A 26,052-nucleotide genomic window follows, 5' to 3' on the forward strand; every position below is an offset into this window, starting at 1 on the left:
TCAAAAATTAATTTGTTGAATATTTTGTGGTAAATCAGTGAAACTTGACATGGAAAAAAAAATCACAAATTTCCTGATAATAAGGAATAATTTGATTTTATGCACTTGAACGCACTTCAAAAAAGCAGCGATTGCTAAAAAACAATAGATTGCATTTCTTGAGATTTTCAATTGAAATTCTATATAGAAAATTTCCATAATAATAATGTGTATAAATGTATATATATATATATATATATATATATATATATACATATATATATATATATATATATATATATATATATATATATAAATATATACAAGTGTAATCACAATGAATGTACATAAAGATACATATGTATATATATGGCTATCTTGTAAAGAAGAGAAAAATTTCTATCTTTCAGATGCGGTCTCCTTTTTCTTTCCTACCGGAAACTGTTTAAAACACTACCAGCTGTGCAATAAGGAAATTTTATTGTAAATTATAACATAGCTGGCGTAACAAATTTGCATCACAATACGTTCACAAATCATAAGGTCTGCGGCAGAGAAATAAAACAAAGGGAACATCTTTTCTTTTTTTTTCTCTCCAGTTAATTTATATTAATAGAAATACATGTTGCCGCCACATCTATTATGGTTAGTAGGCTGCAGAATTATACGGGCGTACATGGATATGCAAACGCACCATGTACAGTATTTCCAACTGTAATATATAAACTTATATAAGAAAAAGTACGTAATTAATTACGGCAGTAGATCATAGTTAATTTTATTAGAAGTGTTTAGAAAAGATTATGTAAAAGAATATGCGGCAAGTTATGAAAATACGAAGAATTTCGTCCCAACTCAAGTAAATTATAAGCTACAGATAAATGGGAGCTAAATAAAATGATTATCTTTAACGAAAGCACCGTAAAAGCTCACTGAAACGGATCAAAAATTCATTCCCAATTTTCTAAGAAATTTTAAAAATATATTTTAAAAATATATATACAAAAGTTCTCCGATCCTTTTCTGCCTCTAATAGATGTAATCGCTGCAGTTCATTTTATGCAAGGGATGCAACAATAGAAGTAAACGATTGCTATTAATAAATTCTACAATATATTGTATCACGAATCCAATACTAAGTTAGGACTTTATTCATAAAGTTTCCATTCTTCAAATGCGAAAGGAATTTAAGTCCGCTTGAGTGCTGGTAGATTGATATGTCAACTGCAATAGAACTTTCTTTAGCCTTAGCTATAATGAATACCCAGGCGATAAAGGCATAACGCTTATCGGTTGTGAACACACCCACTAAACTGCGACTACTTCATCGCTATCTCTTTCCTTTACCTTCCTTCTTCCTGACAGTTACCGTGTTACATCTATAGGGTAGATCCCCTTAGTGATTGGTTATATTAAGAAAAACGTTAAAAAGTCGTGAAAAGCTTATATGGATTTTCTTCTACTAAAAATTCTGAAGGAATGAATGCTGAGCGTCCATGGGTCTGTTTGTTAATTGAATGTGGTTTTAATTGTTCATTTTACAAAAACAAAAAAAAAAAAGAATTTCAAGCGTAAAGGTCTTAAATATCTTCCTCCCTGTTATTACTATTTACTATAGGTGGCGAATTGTTGTTGTTCAGAGACATAAATCGATTCTAGGTTTTTTCATGCCTTAGAAGCCATGAAGAGCTATCAGTGGAATTTGATTCTATTATAGTCTCTCCACTGATTGTGTCGTCCCCGAAAAATTCTTATGTTTTTGGAGCTTATGCAACATGTTCGGATAACTTTCCAAGCCTTTTAAGATACATCATAGTTCTGGAGTGCTTTGAAAGGCTCTATAAAGAGGTTTTTACATTGCATTCTTTTAGTAACTATGCACACACATGCACACACCCACATATTTCAAGATAGTAGCTATAGCTTAGTTTTCTGGTTCTGTGCAAATAATATAATGAATCGGTTTTCAAAAATTGTAGGCTAACTTGTACGGCTACCTTTAATTTGCTAATCTTTAACAGCCTATCATATAGCTCTTCCTACAATATGAGTAAATTTTTAGCAGGCAAAACGGTTTAACATTTTCTGACCTAAAGCTGACCTATCACTGCCTAGGTTCTGTTTTTCGTTTGCTATAAGGATACTTAAGAAAAGTCCGATTTCTTGATTTAAGATTAAGTTATGTTTTACATAATCAAAAAAGACATAAAAAGATAGTTACGCGCCCGCCAGTAATACATGTACTTGAATGTTTATATATGCTTTTTGCCGAACAAAAATTTTTATTCGAATTTTTTGCAATCTCTTTAATCTGATATGCTGAGGAAACGCGTGGAATATATTTACAAAAAGTTACTTAAGGTTTTTTTCCTTGGCATCTTGAATCTAAGAATGAGAATTTCTTTAATTTGTACGTAGATGAACGAAATGGAATATACTACTATCTTGTTGAATGTTGACAACACTATTTCCATGTAAATAAGGTGGTTCCGCTATGATTTGAGTGGTATTTAGTTGGTCCTCTTATTCACATCACTGCCTCGGTTACTGCGTATGACTATCTCGACATCTTCAATGTCGAAGTTCTTACTATGATTAGCGTCTTGCTGGCGGACATTGCCACATTCCAAGATGATAAGCCGCTCATGCACAAAGTCAAAAAGGATTTAGACTTGGTTTCAGAAGTTTCAGAAAATCATCAAACCTTTGCCCCGGTCAGCACAATCACCAGAGCTCAAAGTATTTGACTCGTAATTGGTATACTTAGAGGAAGCACTAAGGCAAAGATTTCCGTCGGCGTTTGTTTTAATAGAAGAATGCAACAACATTCCGCAATGCAAATTGTTCAGACACTTGACGAATCTATTTTGCGAAGGACTGCAACTGTTCTACAAACTTATGCTGGTCCAACAATTGATTAATAAATAAGTATTGTCTATATGTCAGGTACTCGTAGAACATTGTCCATCCCCTTTATATATATGCATATATAATCGTTAACCCGCAACACCATGTAATCGGAATATTTGGGTTACCAAGATTACATTGCAAGCAAAAGGTTCAATATTTCTTAGATTAATCAGAATAAAATGTAAATTGTATTACACAACACTCTTCAAATGTGGTTTCAGATTTCTTAGACAATTTAATAAATGCAGTAGATTATCTTTGGTGATGACGACCAGATGACAACGGTACAGAAAGTTCACTTTAATGTTATAGTATCTGTCAAACAACAACAAATCCTTTTTAGGCTTACATTTAAATAAATTACATTTACACAGTTTAGTTATGTAAAATCAAAAACATTCAATTTATTTAAAAGTTGAAAAATGCAAAATGTATTACGTCTAAGACGGACGGAGATATCCGTTGTCGCATTGTTAATTCCCTTTTGTACCTGCTCTAAGATTTTATGCTGAAAACTAATCTCAGTGATGCGTACGTATGCTCTCAGACCGTAGCATATCTTTCAAATTAAATTTATGCATATTCACTGCTTTTACTCACACTGCAGTGACTTCAGACTTAAGTGACAGATAGTCTCCTTCGACCACTCAAGAAATTTACTTTGTAACACTTGGTTTTGCACGACACAAGATTTTTGAGAAAAAAAAAAAAAAGAAAAAAATAATAATTTCTTACACACATATGCATAATTTCTATTCGCTTTTACGTGTTTTTTTTTTTTTTTTTTTTTTTTTTTTTTTTTTTTTTTTTTTTTTTTGTGCAAAAACAAATAAATGCTACACGTTTATGTACATGTGATGAGTGAATAAGACTAACCACTACACAACGACCATAAGTACAAACGTTTACTTGTGCATATATTACGAAATTGGTGGGCAAGCAGCATGAAATGTAAATGGAAACGTGAAGAAAAGGGTGAAATGATAGGCGGAAGGGGTTACGGGGGAAGGACTTAAAGAGAGGACGATTTCAAGCATATGAAGAAGACCCTCAAAAAGATAAAGTGCTTAAGTTACTCAACGAGTTGTAGAAAGTATGACATGCTTTTATATCTTAATCATATGTACACAAATACACGACGTACTTGCAATATATAAACACATGCACATATACATTAATATGCCTTTGTGCAAATGCATAAGTAAATGTTATGTAAATGTGAGCTTATACGTTAGCAGTAAAAATGGTTGTACGAATGCATGCATAAGTGAGTATGTCTGTGCATGTATAATAAACTTTAAAGTTACCACTACAATTATCATGGAAATAAATTTTGAATAAATTATAACTTTAAGTAGTTACACATGCATACATATATATATATATTGCATAAAAATTAAAAATAAAAAAAAATAAATAAATAAATGAGAAAGAAAGCAGAAAAAACAACGATTGAATGAATGCGGAGGATAGGAGGCGAAAAGAATAAGTTCTTAATGGTATATATATACATATATATATATATATGTATGTGTATTATGTGTATATGACGTTATGTAATGTATATTTTATTGCAATTTAACGCCTCAGGCGTAAATTGTGGCTTTTTGTTAAGAAAATTCATGACTAAAATGTAAAAAAAGAAAAAAGTGCAAAATCTTTTTCCTTACATGGAGATATATGAGAATGAGTACTATTTGCGCTGTGTGAGTTTGTCTGAGAATATTATTGTACAAGTAGATATATATACATATATATATATACATATATGTACATTTAATAATATATATTCAATACACAAAAAAACCATTTTACGTATCCTGTGTATCACAGGAGGTTATGCGGAATTCCATACATATGCATATATGCGTATCCACCAATATCCCACCACGTATGTATGCAAGTACGCAATGGTGTAATATGGGAGAAAAAAAGTGAATAAATAAAACGGAAAAAAGCCGGGTGCCAAAAAATAAATGTTGTGCCAATATATATATATATATAAAAAAAAGCAGCAATAAAAAAAAAAAAGAAAAGAAAAATACTCCACAAAACATAAAATATACACAAAAAGAATATTTTAGTTATTTAAGTTGCAGTTTGCCAAACCTCTAAAGAAATTGTGAATATATGTGAGTTAAAAAAAGTAAAAAAAAAGCAAAAAAAAAAAAAAAAAAATATAAATACAAAAATAAAAGAAAAATAAGCACATGCACTAAAGGAAAAGGAATTAAATCGAAAAAAAAAAAAATGTTGTGATAAAATAAATCGTACAATATTTTCTTGGTTTAGTATAAAATAAAAAAACTTTAGGGAAAAGAATTCGAATACCAAAATAAAGTTTGCGACGAAGCTTGAGGCAGTGTAGACTTAAAAATTATAGAGATATTTCCCTTTTCAACTATATATAACGAAATAGTGTTTAGTTTTCATACCCTACACCACTTGTGGCACAGGGTTTAAGGATTAAGTTTGTGCAGAAGTGAAGTGGAGTCCCACTCCAAGAACAACGCGATGGAAAATGATTTAGAGCGGACTACTTTTTCGATCATTTCCCATATAAGGTCTTACCTTGAAAAGTCGTTATATGAATTACTGTAAGCTCGTGCAGAGTACCTAAAGCTGGACCGCGGTCCGTTATAGTGTTCTAGAACTAAACAATTGGGATGTTTCTACTAGAGCGTTATAAACTATTCTCTTATACTTTGTTTCAGTAAAATCCATTACGTGTTTGCACCTTTGCCTTATATCATCATACGTGACATTACTAATAAGGAAATGTGAAATCAATCCCATTGAAGTGCTACGATCCGATTAGAATTAAATCAGTGACGGTGTCGTTCGCACTTACTGTCCTAGAAACAAAAGCCTTATCCCTTAAGGGGCATTTCAGGACATAAACCTAAATTTGTATACGAAGAAAATTTGTACATCTTTGAAGAAAGGCGTCATTTGGAAATCAACTCCATCCGTCTGATGTTCATCATCACTAGCGCTCTAAGCAGTTTTTCGTAATTACCACAACACCATAACGTTGTTAGCTTTTGCGTCTCGTTGCAACCGACATATTTAAGAAGATTCCTGAGTCTTGTAAAAGAACCACTAAAGACATGTAAGATCGCATATCGCTTGATGATGGGCAATCCCTCTGCTGTGATCATCGCCTTTGCAACAACAGTTCGCTTATGTCGACATATGCTCCCTTTATACGAACAAACGATGTGAGTGGTACGAACGTATACTTCTTCATTTGTACAGTCGTTCCTTTTCCGACTTGTGTTCAGTTGTTACCTTTTCGCAAGATGTGCATTGACACGATTCAAGAAACCGTGATAGAACCGTGGTGTTCTAAAGAAAAGAAAAACCGAAAGAAGTCTATGTTAAAGAATAACTTTAATCTCATGGATCTTTTCAGCATCCACATATTAATTTTTGATAATTGCTCACTTACTTTAAAAAGAAATATGTTGAAGTATGCAAAGAAAGAAAACAAACAGAACCTAACCTATTGCAAATTGAAGAAAAGCCAAATATTATCGAAAAAGAAATTCTATAAAACATTGTACAGATGGGCGAATCTGTAGAGAGATAAGAACTACCTTTAGTAGTACCAGGCATTCAAGTTCGTGGGACTTTCCTTAGATGACCTTTATCTTACCTTCTGCGGAAATCTCTAAAGCGTTCTACATGAGTAACCGCTCCGAAGACTTAGCCCCGAGCACTTAAAGTGAATTCTGGGTTTTCCTCAGTAATCAATACCAAAAAAAAAAAAAATAAATAAAGGACTTTTTCGAACTTTTTCTAACGCCTCTGCCTGTACCGCAAATATAACGTAAAGAGATCTTTAAGGATTGGCCGGCCTGTGAGTGCACAAGAAACTGTTCATGATTGCTTTAAGCATATTTATCATTGCACTCGACATTCTTGTAAACGCAAAGAAAAAACTTGTAACGACATGAAGACTGCTCTTCTTCCGAGCGTGCTAGCTGCGTTGCTTTTCTTCGCGGACGCTTGCAACAGCCAAGGTCCATTTCTCTACATTTTGGTATTTAGATTTAAAAAAATTTATTTAAATTTAAATATCAATGAATTGAATTTTTTTGGTTGGCTGCGGCTATGACCAGAACCAGCCTTGATGATCATGGATAATATGTAATTCAATCTAAGCAAAGTACTATTATTTGGCGTAGGAATGTTCTTTCGTAGATAAGCGTAAGGTAGGGCATAAGACCAGAATATTCACAAATATCCGAACATCGGAAGACTTTAGTTAAAAATGTTTCTCATTCGGTAGACGATAATTGCAAAATTTGCTGCGCGGAGTGAGAGTGAAAGTTATTACGGATGCGGTGCTGTGTGGCAATACATTGTTGATGATGTCAATCGATAACTGATGACATTATTTCGATGTAAACCGTCCCAAGTTCTTTATAACATTGAATGACAAAAGTAATCGCCGCGATGTTTAACTAATGCCTTACCTCGAATACATTTTAGGTAAGAGCGTTGGTCTCTCATATATCGCGTTACCCCATAATGGCGCGTTTATTTTGCTAATTTAGGAGGACTTCATAAAAAAAATCAAGTGAAGCCTATATAAAAAATCGACATTTTAATCAAACTTATTTTGAAAAGAAAAACATAATCGTCACGTTTTTGTTATAAGTTAGTGGTCGATAAACCAACATTGTTACATGTTCCTTTCAAGTTTCCCATTACAAAGCTGATTTAGATAGAATTTCATAGTTAGACAAAAAACTTAATTGTTCGCTCTTCAAATTCCTAATAAGTTTGTACTAGTTTCTAAGCTCTGCTTAAGTTTGACTTATATAAATAAAACTAAGCAAAAATTAACAAGTGAATGATCTGAACGCTATCTAAATGCTACTGATTTCTAGTAAAATCATTTCACGAAATTACTTAACTAACACGTTCAGTGTAGATGCGGAAAATTCAAGCGGAATGTAACAATATAAAAAAGAAAAACCCAGATCAGTAATGGTGAGCAATGAAGATTCGAAAGAAATATACGAGATTTACGAATGGGTGAACAATGTTCTAAGAAATTGTTTTGTAAACACAATATATTTACGAATGAATAATTTGTAGCCGGACTTTGAAAGAATATTTCTTTGAAATTAAATGTAAAAGGCTTAGGATGTGAATAAATTTATAAGGTATGTATAATTAGGACAGAATAATGGCCAAGGTAACCAAGTTTACATAGTTTCTCGAGTTTCTCTTGCTTTTAATAACGTAGTCTTCGTTTTAAGCAAACGTGATGACCCGCTATGTATAACAGAATTTCCTTAGAAAGAGAGTTAGTCATGCAGTAGCAGAAGAATCAGCACGACAATGCAAACACACATATATGTGCTAGTGCAATAATGTAATATACTAAGAGTCCATATTGTTAATGCAAATGTTTATATGGAAAAAGGAAAACAGTAGTTGCTTCCATATAATACCAACACAGAAGTAGATGTTTGAGGTCATATGTGAGCATATAAAAATATGTAGTGTAACTAAAAAACGGGAGGGGGTTGCGGGCGGAAGGCTCTAAAAAATATTTTCACACTTCAGAGTTTAGTTTTTGTTTTTTTTTTTTTTTTCTTTTATTCACATATATACGCACAAACACACGCGCACACGCAGCCATGCACACAATTATATGCACATATGATTATACTTAGAAGAGATATATTTGTTTCTGTGTGAGGCTGCTTTGCCAACAGGCATTCAAGCCAGCAGGCATTGTTGTTTGATGCACAAAATCCTCCATATGTACTTGAACACGTAACAACAGCACAGTAACAATAAAATCTACGCTCAGCAAGTAAGCTACCGACTGCTGTTCCAGCTTCAGATATTGTTGCTATTACTGTTATTATTGTTGTTGTCGTTCTGTGACTCTCAACGAGCATGTGGTTCGTTTGCCGAAGCTTCACAGGCATATTATTAAAGTTGCTGTTGATGTTATGTTGCCTAGTTGTGTAATAGTTTTGAGGCTCTTGTAGTTGTTGTGGTTACTATTCAAGTCTGTATATATATATATAGATATATATAAAATGTATTTATGTAGGTACATGTGTACATGTGTTTCTATGTAGGGGTACTCTTAACATTACCATAAAATTTATTTAAGAAAACATAAAGGTTTTCCTGAGGTTTCGGTTAAGTTATTTAATTTAAAATCTTCTTTTGCAACTAAAATGTAAGAAAATTGCTCTTCACACCCACTTACATACACACACTCACAACCACTCCCTGTATGCACTAGATAGATAGACAGACAGACAGACAGACATGAAGAGTTATAATAATAATGCAGACAACACATTTTTGCCTACACATGTTGGTATTGCATTAAGCCGCTCTCTTGTTCTTGAGAATTTTTTCATTTAACCACTATCACCAACAGCAGCCGCACACATCCCACTTTCGCATCATACATATATGATTGCATATATTTCAACTTGAATAAAATTGTCTAAAAGTTATTACGTACAAAAAAAAAAAAAAAAAAAAAAAAAAAAAATAGAAAGAAAGAGAAGAACCAACAAAAAAAAAAAGCTAAAAAAAATTAAAAAAAAAAAGAAAAAAAAAAAAAAAAAAATTAAAATAATAACATTGTAGTCATTTTTTATTTTGGTTGTATATGCTTGTTGTTATTTAAACATATTTAACGTTGAAAATATAATGTTTCGCTTGTTCTTTTCAACAACAAAAATGGAGAACAGCAAAAACAATGGCAGCACCAGAATCAGACAGCAACAGTAAGTGGCAGGAGTAGCGAAAACAAGAACAACAACAGCAACCGAAGGAGCAGCAGCAACAACAGCAACAACGACAATAATAATAATAATAATAATAATAATAATACAATAACAATAATAATAATAACTATGAAAACTGCACTTGGCTAAAATGATTCAGATGGTACCGTCATCAACATCATCACACGGATAGATAGATGAATGATGATGATGGCTGGCTGCTTGTTTGCTTCGTTGCTCGCTTGCTTTTTACCGTTATTGTTGTTGCTGTTGTTGTATGGTTGGATGAATGTTTATGCTTTTAGGAAAATTGAAAAATTTTCATATTTTTCATAGACTCACATGGGTGCGTTTATGAATTTATATGCTCTGCGATTATTTCTGCTTTAGCTCTGTTCAACTACATATCCATATGCATGTGTATGCATATATATATCACTTTTCAGATGCTTGCATATATTACAAGTGCACGTAAACGCGAACACATGTACACACATCATATCTATGCATACATGCATATATATTGAGGCAAGTGTTGTCAATTTACTAAAAAAAAAAAAAAAAATTCAACAAATATATTAAAATTTAAATAAAACATTTACAGGTTTGCTTCATTGCACTTTTTAATAATCACGAAAATTAGTAAGAAACTCTCCATTTCAGTTTTGCAGTCTATGTTGCATATTTCGTTTTCTTTTTAAATTCAAAAATTTTTTCGAAATTCTTCTACTTACGCCCTTCAGCGCTAAATTGAAGGACTTACGGTCTTCCTGATAAACGAACCAATAAAAATTCGAATTTATTTAGAATCCATGTAAGATAAAGAAATGTCAATAAAATATTAAACATTGTAAGGATGAGCGAGAACGATGACGTATTTATTATGAACCTAATATTGTCAAAGAAAACGGGCAGTCTATGAATTGAATACTGGGGCGTGTTAGCGTCATTAATTGGTACAAAGACTGAAGCCTTCTCTGTGAAATTATTCTCAAAGAGTTTGTCGTTTCTTTGTTATTGAATGTTTTTAAATCCATAACAGTTTAATACTTGATCAAAGACCTTTGACTTTATAGAGCACAGTAGCAGTGAGAAATTCTACCTTTTGCTTAAATATATTTAGTCAATAGCACTATATAAGTTCTTGTTAGTTTTTTTTTTTTTATGGCAAAAATGGTGATTGTTTTAAGGAAAAGGTTCAAAATATTTTATATAAAGTAGTTTATGCAGAGCGCATCGAAAAAATATGAGAGCTATCCGCAAAGCGGCACATATTTTGAGTTTAGGGTCATAAGATTGTAAGCGTTGCACGATAAGATAAGGAGGTGGAAATTGAGATAGGTGTTAATTAGTGAGATGAATCTCCAATGAAAATATCAAGGCTAATAGAAAATTCCAATCCAGTATCGTTAACATTTTCCGGATGGATGTAACAACAAAAGGCCTAACCTTATCATGCTGAAAAATTAACATATGATAATTTTACAAAGATTTCCAATCACATTTTTAAGCACTTTTTTCAGTACATTAAAAAAATTAGTGGAACCAAAAAGCCTGCTTTTAAACACATCACCGAAAGACTGAGGTTATATTCGTTTTGTTAAAACCTTTGCAACATCCAAAAAAAAACTTCATCGGCCCCATAAACTGCATATATTATTGACCAGCGTCAAATTATCAACCAATTTAAGCATGTTCATCTTTCTGTCTGTCTGTCTGTCTGTCTGTCTGTCCGTCTTTAGTCAATATTTTCCTGGCAGCGAAAATGCAGCAATCGGCTTCAAATCTGACAAAAACATTTGCTGCGCGTGTTTGTATTGCATTGAATATTTTCTGCTTATAACTCATAAGGCAAACAAAACATAATCTGGAAAATTATTCTACACATTCCTCAGATGACGATATGCCTTCTCACTCCATAGGGTAGAGGATTCGATTGTTCTTAGAAGGATAATCAATTGGTTAACAACTGAAAGTATTTGCAGAGTAGAATGTGACGGACGTGCTGACTGAGTTCAATCTAAATTAGACATGGAGCAAATATCAGGACTTGCATTGCGAATATAGGTAGAACAGCGGTTATGGGTATAAAAGATTCGGTCTTAGCCGAACGTAGTTTTCGTGTTTGTTCAAAGAGAATTTCCTGTACCCATTCACAGGAAACTATACCGAAGATTTATGAAAGCGCGCTCTAATAATGAAACAAAATATTCAAACAATCCTAAGACAACGTTAATGATTGGCTCTTTTGCTGGAATGGTACGAACCAGGAAAGCATAAAAAGAGAAAAAATCGATGAATGAATTAAAAGAATTTAAAGCTTAAGCTTAATGACGTTTTAACTGATAGTTTGAATGGGAAAAACGTTGTCGTAAGATTGATTCCGAAAAAGCGCAATTTTATCTGTTTTTAGGCCGGAAATTTCAACTACCTACTGAACAAAGCCACACAATCATCTCAGTATCATTCTTATCTGATAACGGGGTTCCTCTCGCTTTTTCTTTGACATATATGTAAAATTACCCATTACATCAAACTACTTCACTTAAAGCCAAAACAGTCATCGCCTTGTAAAGAAGACAGAGAAGAATGGAAAACCCTTGACGTAGATTGGTTGCAAGTGAAGAAAACTGTTGTATAGCCATATATTCTGAGCGCGATAATTATTACTACGTAAAGTGTATAATAAATTTTACAAAACTGGTTTAAAGTTTCTGAAAGCTTTTTACACCAGTTGGCTTCTGACCCTCGTCTGCTAACATTAATACACCTATCCACAGCCAACACTAAAGCTTTGTCAGAATATAGTCTTACGTGCAATTGCTGAAACGGCTAAATTGTCAACACAGATCTACATACTTTAATACATATTCATATTTTTATATCAACTATCAGAGTGTATTAATTTCCTTATTTCGGTTGCAACATCTCGAAATGCGCATATTCTTGATAACAGTTTGATCTTAACAAAAAAGGCAATCCAATATATTGTTCTGTTAGTTTGTTTGTTAGTTGGTCTCTCCATCAGCGAGTCGTACACAAATGCAAGATTTTGAAACACAAAACAAAAGCATACCATATACGATTTCGATTCGACCACAGCGTTTATGATTCAAAGTCAGCGCGACACACTCAAATTTAGCGAAAAAAAAACTGCAACTCCATACTCCACACGCTTCACATTTCCACATTTAGTGAAAAAGCGAATAAAAAACCAATTAAGGCAAATCTTTGCCAACAATTCTAGCCTGCTCTGGTTTTTAAGATCCTGCAAATACCTGTTACCGCCGAAAGGGTCAACCGATGTTCTTAGAAATAAAACAAAAAAAAAAATCTCATTTTCATTTATTTATCCAAAATGATGGTCAATCAAAATTCGCTTTGAAGCAATTCGCTATTACTTACTTATGTGTTACTGGGGCTGCAGTTGCTACTGACGCTTTTGTTCTTATATATCATATATTTGTGATATGAGAAAACAATACACCAAAGAGTACTGATGATGCTATTGTTGTTGCTTTTTTTTCCCGTATAATTTTTTCTGTTTTCACTTGTTTTTCGCACAAAAATAAACACTTTAAAGTCGGTCGATTCATTCATTCATACGTTTTCCTGTTTCTTGTTTTTTTATTTATTTTTTTTTTCTCTCTGAATTTTTTTTTTTTTTTTTTGTTGTTGCTATATTAGAATTTTACAGTGTACTCTGTATTTTTTTCCAACAATATTTTTCGCTTTTTTCATACTTATCTTCAAAAACAAGTCGGCATACTAAATTTGAGGTTATGTTGGCATAAATAATTCTCAGAGATCTTACATAAGTAAGTTACGCATATCTTATCATATTGCAATTATAAGACCATTTAATTTTACTTGTATGCTTGATTCGCTATTCGTAGGCGGGTAATTATTTTGATATCTGGACGTCTCGGGCAGATGTTCTTAGTTGTTTTCGTCGGGCTTTCAATTAGGAAGCGCTTAGGATATGTCAACAATCACTTGCCGAATTATGATATTGCTTTTTTGCTACTCACATGTCACTCATACGCCATACTACTCTTCATAATTTATTAAAAAAGTAGGAATTAAATGGAGTTCAGATATTTAATATGCATTTTGGAGATTGTTTGGTGGCATTCAGGATTCGTTTTAAAGTTAATAATATAGCCGACTGGATGGAATTTTTTTTTTTTTTTCATAATTTTTAAAATTTATTTTTTCATATTTTAGTTTCCTCTTTTTTTTTTTTTGTTTCGTTCGGTTGAACTGTGCAATCGCAGTTGCTCTGATCGTTGCGGTGGGAAGTCGAGTTGATATCCGTTTTTTGTATTTGCTCATTGTACCGTTATAAATAAGTCGAACATAAATAAAATCTGCTAAAGCTTTCTACAGTATTCTATATATATATATATATATATATATATATATATATTTAAATATATTTTTTTTTTTTACCTATCCCCCCTATTCGGTTGTTCCTTTTTCTATTTTAGGAAAAAAAAAAAAAAAACATTAAAAAAGGAATTGCCTTGAACTGGCATCACAATAAAAAGTAAAGCAAGTTTTTGGTAGAAAAAAAAAAGGCAAGCGACGGTAAAAACGAGCAAATCCCAAAAATATAGATGAAATTTGTTAAAACCTCAACGTTAGAAAAATGTTAGTTTTTTGCCTTAATTTTATGTGCCTCTGTACTTGTATTTATACATATGTACATGCAATGTTTACACATTTGTACAAACTTAGATTCCCCGATGCAGTACCAATAGCAATAACGAGCCAAAGTAAGCGTTTTTGTGCTGATACAGCAGGGCGGACGCCTTTTTTTGCTTTTCCATGCATTTTCATCTACGAGTGCGAATGCATCTGTGAACATGTAGACAGGACAATTAATTTTGTAAAAATCTTGTATTAAATTATCGTTGAATTTCGAGTGCATATAAAACTAAAATGTGGTCAAATCTGTGGGTTTCGTTTATGGTTAGTTCCGTTTTTGCTTTCGCTTTTGCATTTACTTGAAGTAAAGGCCCGGACGAGTAGATACCAATTTACTATTTGCCCATCCTTCCTGCTTTTGAAAGAGTATGGATATTAGCTCGTGCGCTCTCATAGTGAAAATACTCGAAACCATTAGGCGGATTATAAGAATGATACCCAGTTAGTTATGTACGTGTAAATCGTTTGTGTGCTGACTATGCAAATTTTATGTACGTGATAACACCTTTGTACTTGTATTAAATAAGAGAAAATCAACAACAGCAAGGACGAGTTAAAGGCTTCTTATTTATCATCCGCATTTTAATAGACCGTAAACGAAAATAAATGACAATCCAAAAGACAAAAACAATAAAAATGTAGCTGACCATGGACGTATACAGTTTTGTGGGCTTCACCACACCTACTCACTTATATCTAAATATGCTTCCATACGAAGTACTTGAAGGCGCACAGGATCCTATGCTGCATGACCCGTCACCTGCAAAAAGTGATATAATTCCCATCATTTAAGGCCTTTATTATTCCTGAAGCTCCCTCTGGTTAATAAAAGTCTATTGTATATAATATTTTAAGTTATATATATATACGCAAACTTCTCGAAAATGGTTACCGGTTGTCAGAGAGGAGCGTGAAACCTACCGTCCGTGGCCACAATTCATAATACGATACTATAAGTAGCTTATAAAAACACTTCTTGTTAAAATCATCACACAAAAGCGACGTCACTTTCTTTCCGTAGCTATATGACTATCAGGACAAGAAGCCTTCTCGCTCATATAAACGTTCTAATTAGTGCGCACAGGTGTTTCTTTCGACCTCTATTGAAAAGCGTACTACCTTTTACGTCAAGGGGAAAGGTATTTTTTAGTCTCTTCAAATCTGCATAATACCCCAGGCTTGCCTCAGAATGTAAAAAAGCACCGAGAAACGTCCATTTAAAAACATCGAAGGTACCTAAAGTAGGTGTTGATAGAAGCACAAACTAACAAAGCGGATGTATCCCTACAGCTGTCTATCCGCAACAAAACTTGCCTTCAACAGCCTTATAAACTTACCCTATAAAAAGCTACTACTACTTTTGGTTCTTTGTTTTCAAGAAAACTTTAATGTCACCCAAAATGTTTGAAAAAGACTATAATATAATAATGGTTTATTACAAATTGGGACAGATCAGGTGCAACGTAAAACTTCCTGTTGATTGTGTGGAAAGCACAGCAATTTACGTTCATTAAAGCTGTAGGATAACGTGGCCAAAAACATGCCGTCCATCTGCAACTGTAATAGGTGACCACAAATGTGACCACGTGGCCTCATCTCTCTTTCAAATCTTAAACTACCGTTTAGTGAGAATCGTTTAACTTGAGGAAAATACGCAGGAAGAATTTGAAATGATCGCAGCAAACACACATTAAAAAATGCATTAGGGAAATGCTTCCTTGGCTTGGAGCTCTACTTCAAAAAATATCAATACATAAGCAAATAAAAAAAAATATTTAATTTTTCGAAATTGGCAGCACTTTTTTTAAAAATTATATTAGTTTGGGGAAAAAGAAATCCATTGTTTTTATAAGAACTTCAGGACTTTATTTAACATGCTTCGGATTGTCCGATTTGGATCAAATATGCACCGTTTTGTTGTATGATTTGTTGCCATTTTAAAGGTAACTTCAAAATGCCTCTCTGATAGAAGTCCTGGTCTCTATTTGCAAAAAACTCTAGTAGTCGATTTTCACGATCCTCCCTAGAATCCAATTTTTTATCATTAAAGAAATTTTGCAATGCAAGATAAAGATGATAACCGCTTGGTGCCAAGTCCGGACTGTATGGCGGATGCATTAAAACTTCCCAACCAAGCTCCCGAAGTTTCTGGCGAGTCACTGTAGATGTGTGTGGCCTAGCGTTGTCGTGGTGGAACACGACACCTCTCCTGTTGGCCAATTCTGGCCGTTTCTGTTCAATCGCCTGGCTTGCATTTTCGCCTTTGTCAAAGAAAAACTGTAAAATGTACCGAATTTTCTCTTTGTTCACTTTCATTTTTAACACGCTGTAACTCACAACTGAATGCACCAAACAAAAAACAGCAAAAGAATTTTTTTTACTGCGAAATGTCACATTTCCAACGAGCATAAATCTGAAATTGTTTGATTGATACTTTACGAGAAATCTATCAGTGCAGCCATCTACCGAAAAAATAATGGATTTCTTTTTCCCCAAACTAATATATATACAATAAATTTTATTAAGAATCCTTAGAACATGTCATGTGATATTTCAGGGATTATTTTCTTTCCGAATCGAATTGGGGCTTTTCACCGTAAATTATTTGGTACGAAGTTAACGGCGATTATGTCCGTATGGTTTAATTTTATTTTCAAATTGCGCCTTTGCAGGTATAGTCTGATCTATCCCTTATACTTTAACTATTAGTAACAGCTTCACAATTCCATCACCAGTATATACAATAGTTGTTAATAAATTTACGGTCCATGCTGAATGGGCTCAAGTTAATTAAAGTTTTGAACTGTCATATAAAACTTAATGTAGTTAACTTAATTGCTTATATTAAATTCATTAGAAAGCCTAATTAATATAATAAAGTGGTCATAGGTTAAATTAATTATAGTTTTGCTTTGCTTTTTTTTTGGCTCCGCCCAAAATAACAGTTTCGTTTACAATTGCTTTTCCGTGTGCAGTTCAGTCATATCATGCATTGGAAAACAATTGTGTTTACTCGACAGTAATGATCGTTACGTACAATGCAATTGAATATTGCGTCGTATAAAAATATAAGATAATCATCAAAATGCTTAAGTATTATCAAACCGTATGCTTAATGTCATTTTCTCTTTGTGTTGTGTTTATCAAAAAAAAAAGAAAAAAAAAAAAAAGGACCACGGGAATAATAACCTATCCTGACCGTGGTGCAATGAACAAAGTGATCCTCTACCAATGGACAATTCTTTTCATGTGTGCAAACGCAATTACACTGAAAGCATTCAGTCTTGATGGCTGTCAACCGTACACTCAACCACGTAATGTCTTCAAACTAAAAACTCAAAAATTTTGCTGCAATCATCTGGTACTTCCCAGTGTACTAATTTTTTTAAATAACAAAGGGTATCTGCGAGAGATTCCGGTTAGTTTTGAGACTATTCTCAAAGTCTTACGGCCCTTTAAGTCCTGATTGTAGAACAATTTCTTAAAATGTGTTTCTCTTATGTCTATAAGTCTTTCTACACCTCTTGCTTCTCACCTCAAATTGTTGTTGAAAATCAATCATTTTCTGCTCAATAATGGAAAAGGGAAAATTCATTTCAATAGCAAAGAATCTTTTCAATTTTGTCTCGAAAGATACCCGACCCTGTGTTTGTTTTAAGTTGTTGTTAAATCGTTTAAAAATCTGCATGACGAGTTATTAATTTTTGTTGTCTCCTCTGATCAAAAATGCTTTTATCGAAAATTAAATTCAATATGGTTTTAATAATATTAGGGTTGGAAAATATTTGATAAGTGTGTTTATCCTTAATATTGACTTTTATTAAAATTCATTATTTAACCTTTAAGCCGTAACCATTTTTGACCGTAAACACCCCATTAATAACTTAATCATGAAAAGGAAACTTTTAAATATTTTCAACCCATCCGATATATGCACACATACATCTAAAAATGAAATTTAATAAAAAAAAAAAAAAAAAAAAAAAAAAAAAAGGAAGAAAAAATATACATAAAATATTCTCCCCAGAGAGATGAAAAAGAAAAAAACTTTAGGAATTCAATTATAAAAATATCTGTGTGTGCGTATGAGTTATAAACTAGACTTGGCCTATGTGTGTACAAATGCACATACACCTACACAAACTGACAATAAGCCAAATCCCACTTTACCATTTCAATTTGTTTACTCTCGCAAACACATAGTCATGCACGTTTTTATCCATATATTTATTCAATACGTTTAGTGTCATATTATACCTGAGGTCATAAAGTCATTCACATATTCCATACAGTCTATTGACAGTTGATATTAAACATTTTCAGCATCGTCATCGTCATCGCCATCGTCGTCGTCATCATCCTCATGAACAGTGGGGGTTCGATATGATTTTAAGTGGACGTTTTTTTTTTTATTTTTTTTATTTTTTTTCCTTTTTTTTTTTAATGGACGCCGCATAGACAATTTTTAAGCTTTTTTTCTATTAAATCCCCTTTTGATTTTGTTCTGCTTTGTTTTTTTTTTGTTAAATTTTTATTACACACCATTCAAGAGAATCTTGGCAAATTCAATTTTAAATTTCTTGTTTAACTTTCATTAACGCTCTTCAACGAATTCATATAGTTGATAATATTACTCTATATCAAAACGATCAATGTGTTGCGTTCATCTATTTCTATTTCTAAAGTGGATCAACTCGATTCGCAATATTTGTGAAATAGGTACAGTCGCCAAACAGAGGATAGGAAGCCTAAATTTGGCTGATCGATTAGGAACATAAAGTTAAAAAATGGCTTGGATTTGTGCACAATATAGAAGAAACTAAAACAAGCTTCGACAAACACGGACAAACATCCTACTTTTTTTTCTAATATATTTGTTTCTAGCTTTCAACTTCATGAAAAGCATTCGAGAAATCTACTACAAGTTCAGTTTCTTAACTTGTCTATCACGTCAATTAATGGAAACTTTTAATTCCAATTTAGTTCCCATATATTCGTAATTAGGTAAAGAACGCGCCAATGTGGGCCAAAGAATAAATTGAAATAAAATTCAAGTTTCGTTCAGAATGAGTACACGTGGCCGGTATATTGAAAAGCAGAGCAGGTGGAAAAAACTCTATTACAAATATCGATTGAAAGTGCTTTTATGCAAATAAATAATAACGAAAAAATTTTGAAACATAAAATGCCTTATAACCGAAGAACGAAATAAAAAAAGGATAAATTAATAATAAGCCTAAGGACACTCTTAGCATCTAAACAGAGCGATTTGAACTTTTATCGCAGAATAAATGATATTAATGAAGTTGTAAACCATAGCTACTAATATATATATTGAGAAGTAATGTCGGTCATACAATTTTATGAAGACGTGAAAAAAAAAGAAGTGATGACAGTGAATGATGAAATAATCCGTCAATTTCTCTTACCTACGCGATGTAGATGGTTTGCGGTTAAGTAGAAAAGCTCCGCCAGTTGAGTAAACAGTTAATGAAGAAAGTAGGCAGACGTCCTATAGAATACAATAAAAAAGAACAAGAACTCTTTGACCATGTTTGATAAAAACTAAAAATGATTCCGTATATCGTAATTATTGTATCGAGCAGACCTAAGTGAAGGAATAGAAGCAAAGAAGCATGGCGTAGTAACCGCGAACTGCTTTCAATCCAAGAGAGGCATACATCAGAGAAAAAGATATATATTTGCAAAATTGAATATATATAGATGTATGTATAAAATAGGAACATTTCACGTCCAGAGGTAAATTTCTTGGCTACGTGTCTTTCTCTTCTACAGGCGATAAAACTGTTGCATTGTGAGTGCAATAGAGAAGCAGTTACGCTTTGGCGAAATTTAATGTAAAAATCAAATACACTTAAACCGTATTTTGCTCCATACGTGCCTTCAATGCATGTTGAAATACTATTGAATTGCAGTTAGTAAAAAGTAGATGAGTTTATTTTATATATACATATATATGCATGTAGAAAAACCGGCATGTTAAACTTGACAGATAAATTTGTCTACTACTGGGATATTATTCTACTATAGGTAAAAGTATTAACTCCACTAATTACAGTCGATAACAATCTAGCTATCTTTACGGTTAGATTTCTCCAATGTTGATTCCACATAAACTAATAAGATTCAAATACACTGGATTCGTCTGAGTGGCCCAAAGGAATAGACAAAGGAATTCGGCTAAGTACTCAGTTGTCGCGGGTTCAAAACTTAAGAATGCTAGAGTTTTCAATAAAGCCGGTAGTCAGTTCTTTAAATTTATTTCTCTAGCTAAGTAAATAATTATTATAACAATAACAAAAAGTAAACTAGAAAAATACCTCAAATCTATTCCATTACAAAACTTTTCCCAACAATAAAGACGGACATCTCTGCCTTTCTCATTAAACATAATTAAGTAATTAATTCCTTGACAATCATGAAATATTGTGATCGAAGAGTATTAAGACTTTCTCCTTTTTCATAGCGTGGGCTTTTGCCCATAAATAATTTTCTTCTAGTCAAAGAGACAACGCCCTGAGGGAAGGTACATTATTCTGATGCGAAAATCAACACATAATTTGGGAATATGACTACTTCATGCAATATTTCTTATTAGCGGTTTGCATTCATAGTTGACTACATCAATATAATTCAAGAAAACTTAATCTTACTATCTTTTGATTTTTGACTTTTGTAAACGTAGTGTAATATAATTTTGAATAAAAAAACTTTCGTTTCATTCGTTTCATTTACCTGTAACAGCGAACGTTTAACGAATAATATGAAAGTAAATGTTAGGTATCCCAAATTCGTTTTCTGGCGAATTGTTTTCTTTCTCATATGCTTCGTTTTTTCATATTTGTTTGTTCTAAGGGAGCTGATTGAGGGAAAAGAGTCATTCGTCTGGAAATGTATGTCCAACAAAGAAGACAAGTCACGCAGAAGTATTTTTATTGCCAATGTCATCGTACGATAAACCACAATTTCCTCGGCTAATATCAAATATCTAAAGCCTACATATTGGTATAGAAAAATATACGTATGTATATGCATGTATATATCTTTATTTTTTTATTTTTTTTTATTTTTATATTTATTTTGCTTTTTTTATGATATTTGTTTAGTAAACTTAATAACATACATAGAGCATATATCCCTAGTTGGTTGATGGGACTGTTTGTTATTTGATCGGTCGGTCGGTTGGTCGGTCGGTCGCTTGGTTGCTTGGTTGCTTGGTTGATTGGTTGGTTGTTATCTAATGTGTTCATGTGTACATAACTACTATAAAAAGCAACGCACGTATCCACTTACAAATGCCTTAACACACTGCCGCAAATATAGATGGAAAAATGTTTTTATTATGGCAATGTGATGAGATGAAAAATGGTTTTTTTCCTATTTAACACATACGCTCGTCGTCTTATTATTTGTACTTTGGCATATATGTACATACATTGTAAGCATAATCAAAACAAATTGAAGTGTTATATTTAGCATTAAGATGAGAGCAAATCAAAAAAAAAAATAAATAAAATAAAAAAAATAAAAAAAATTACATATATGTGAAGACAAATCCCAAGAAATCTGCTAATATTCAGCTCTGCGTATTACAAGTTACAAATATATATATTTTTCTTATATCATTAATGTGCACATTTTCGCGTTCCTGTGTGTTGTGTGGCTCTTTTGAGCTATGACATAATCCTATTACGTCTCTGTTCATAAGGATATGAAAGTTATAAAATGAAAATACTTGGAAAAAATAACGCTGAATTTTATTATACTAATAAAAAGAAATAAAAGTTAAAAAAAGAAAAATTCTCAATTTTTATATATTTTTGAAGCTATTGCTGATTTTTAATGCACTACTTCCACTATATGTAAATCGAAAAATATGTAAATTGTACCTCGCAACGATAGGAATTATTATTATCATATATTGTTTTTTTTTTTTTTTTTCTCCATATTAAGGGTTGCGTGTATGTTCGTTAACATGTGTATTTCTAATCGAAAAAAGTAGTATGAACAACGACTTATGCTTTTTATGGAAATGATTTCCTTTCACAATTTTATGCGGGTAAACTCATTTCCCGCCAAGCTTACTAACATACTTCATTTAAATGTTGGGTTATTGTTGGGCTATGTTAGATTTTCTTAAGCACAATTGTAAGATAATATTACGTTAAAATATTCATATGATATTTCAAAGTAATTGTGCTTACTTTATATGCATATTAATAGAAGTTTTGTTAAATTTTTATTAAATTAAATCAAAAAAACAAAAAAAAAAAAACAAAAACAACAACTACAACAATATATGGATAAGTTTGTTTTCATTTTCCGAGGCCATAATAAGAAGTCCACAATAAAAATTATTAATGTCCTAAAGGGGAATCTTCGGTATTTATAAAATATTGGAATGCATTTTCTATGAGTCTGCTGATCTGTGCTGCTTTAACACTAAACAATCTCTTTGATAAGATCAGGTGATATAAGTATCAATGCTTTAATCCAATAGCTCGCCCTGTAAACTTTTTTGTTACAGAGGATACAAGATTGACACGTTTTTCAAAATGCATACCAACAGGGGTTCTTGGGTAACGGAATTTTCGTGAGTTTCGAAACTTGGAAGTCACTGTTTGAAAGTATCTGCATTTTTATTGAAATTATGATTTTCCAACAGGCCCCGCTTCTCCACTTCCCGCAATTCTGTTTCGATTAATTTAAGATTTAGGCAGTAACATCAGAATAATATACTGTAGTGAAAGTCGTTAGATACTTCTTGATTTTCGGCTGATGAAAAATCTATAGCTAAGGGCACCACGTTGCTCTAAACCAATATTTTCACAAAATTCTAGGCTCATTACGCCTTTTTAAATCAGATTTTTACGATTGTTTTTGTCCATTGTTTTAGATAAAACATTGCGCCAAGATGAAGGTATCAAAAGAATATGTTTTTAGAACAATATTTCAACAAATATTATTTTCATGAATAAATCGGAAAAATTAATTTCGCCCGAAAAGATTGGCATTACGCTTTAAAAACAACTAAGAATCTTACGCTGGGTAAGAATTGATTGACTATATTGCGATCTCTGATGCATATTTCCAAATGCTCATCTATTCAAACATAAAATGTAAAGAAAATTTCATTCATGTTGTGGACAACTTCATAGATCCACTTCCCTTAAACCAATTTACGAAATGTCATAATGTTTTATTAACTGAGAGTGTTTTTACTGATGGAAGCAATGCAGTTTATAATCGTTCTCTTACGTAGTTTATATGTATGCATGATTGGCTCCTATATATGTGTATAATAAACGTAATTCTTGCGATTTCTTTACTTGTCTTATATAGCATAGTATTTTACCCGCAACTTATATCGTAATCAGTATAAACAAAAAGGAAAACTAATTTTTGTTATTTTGTGCCCTCAAATTACCTAATGTAACTAATAATTAACTAACAATTATGAATTAATACTTTGTCTACTGTAATTTTGTTCTCCAACTGCACACTCGCACAATAAGGTGGTATGTAATAATTCCTTTTTTTTTTTTTTTTTTTGATAAATACACGAAAAGCATTTGAATCAAATTAAAGAATTTTTTGAGGCTTTCTTTATACAATAACGGTTCTTTATGTGACAAAAACGTATAAATTTTAATATTTTATGATGAAAATTGATTCATTATAGCAATGGCCAATTTTTATTCCTTGTTAAGGAAAATATGTGAAAAATAACAAGCAAGAAAATTAGATTAGATTCTCTGTGACCGGCGAATCTTTTATACCCATCCTCGTTCTTCTGAAACAGACTAAAAAAAAGGAAAAGAACTAAATTTTCATTTTCTATAATAACGGATTGCTGCGATTGCTTTTTTCTGTTTTCAGAGTAAAAATGGAAACTGATATGCATGTGTTCTACTCGGGAAAAAATATTGTCGCATATACGGACGGACATGCTTAGGTGTATTCCGAATTAGAAACTGGTCAAGATTTTATATATATTATGGGGTCTTTGAAGCTTGCTTCTGCCCGTTGCAAAAGCATCGAAAAATATATTAAATTCCGATGCATTATATATCGACTAAGCGTGGTCAAATTTTCTCTTATTTGTACAGGGACTACAGCATCGCCCATCAAATATACAGTCACATTTTTGTAGATTTATTCGCTGTAGTCTATGAGTAATAATCAAAAAACCAATTTTTTTATTCTTTTAAAAAATAAAAGTGCTTACATGGTACTGTAGGCGTGTCCTTCAACGGCGATTTGGCTATTTTCAATAACAACCGGCCCGCAAGAACTTTCAATTTTTCCCATAGCTTTTTTTTTGTGGTCAGGAAAATGTTTACAACAGATATTACAAGGACGGAAAGACGGATACGCTTAAATCGATTCAGAATTCGACGCTGAGCAGGAATATATATACTTTCCGGAGTCTTTGAAGTTTCCTTCGGGGCGTCTCAAACGTTTTGATAAGAAGGATGTATCGCACATCCATCGATAATGGGTATAAAAGATCCTTGACGATAAAATAAATTTTACGAAGTTTAGAAGACGAATTACGAGAGTATCTATGAAGAAATGTATAAAGCGTAGTGGTTAATGATTGGCCTTGCTCTTGTTAATTTTTTCCTGTTTTCATTTTTATTTTTACAATTGCTTTCTTATCTCGCGCATTCACCATTTAAAACGTTCACTACGCACAAAGTTTTTTTGTCAATTGAATAAATTTTCCTCTCTCTCTCTCGCTCTTTTACAAACAATTAAGATATTTTGACAAACAAAAAAAAAAAAAAAATATTATTATATAAAATTACACGATAATCATTCGGTGATTACATGTCATACTTAATTCACCTCCATTTGAAGTAATCATTTTCCATTACGTAATGGAAGTGTTACTCCTAATTACGTACGCATACAAACGAGAATTAAAGATTTACAATTTATGCTCATTTGCTATATTGTAGACTATAAGTTTAGCTGCCCTAAAAATTTTGCATATTATTCATCCGAAAATTGTCATTAAATTGAGAGAAAATCAAATAAATATTTCATGATATTATGCAAATAGAATAAAACTCAAAAATAAAATATAAACTGTATAAGCTAAGTGCACTCAGTGAAATACATTTATATATATATATATATATATATATATATATATATATATATACACACACACACACACATAAACAAACGTACATCTATATACAAACGTACATATATATATATATATATACATATATATATATATATAAAAAGGCCACAGACACACAATGACAACTATTGTAATATGCAAATGTAAAATGATGATAATGGTATTGCTTGGTAATGCTGATGGTATAATGTTGATAATATGCAGTATGCAGTAATTGTGGTGACAGTAGTGGTGCTTACGGTGTCGTTCATTGCTCGATGGTGTTGTTTATGAAAATAAAATCTATTTGTAATCGTAAAAGTCACATGCATTAATAAAATTGCATAATCTGCTTTCAAAATCTGACATGTGAAATCAACAAACACCTAACAATTAAAATAAACACTGGAGTAGAAATGGACATACAAATTTACATAATCATTCACATATGCATATATATATATATATATATATATATTTGTATGTACATACATATATATTTGTATGTACATACATATATAT

At 32.1% G+C, this 26,052-nt stretch overlaps 1 protein-coding gene across 1 annotated transcript in view; it reads left to right on the plus strand.

Annotated features, from left to right (window-relative positions):
- The window catches only part of LOC119632896 (phosphoglycerate kinase-like), a 183,189-nt gene that overhangs the window by 3,821 nt on the left and 153,316 nt on the right, over positions 1-26,052 (plus strand). The window lies entirely within an intron of this gene.

Source organism: Glossina fuscipes, unplaced genomic scaffold (genome assembly GCF_014805625.2).
Source record: "Glossina fuscipes isolate IAEA_lab_2018 unplaced genomic scaffold, Yale_Gfus_2 2, whole genome shotgun sequence".
In the NCBI taxonomy this organism is placed as follows: Eukaryota; Metazoa; Arthropoda; class Insecta; order Diptera; family Glossinidae; genus Glossina; species Glossina fuscipes.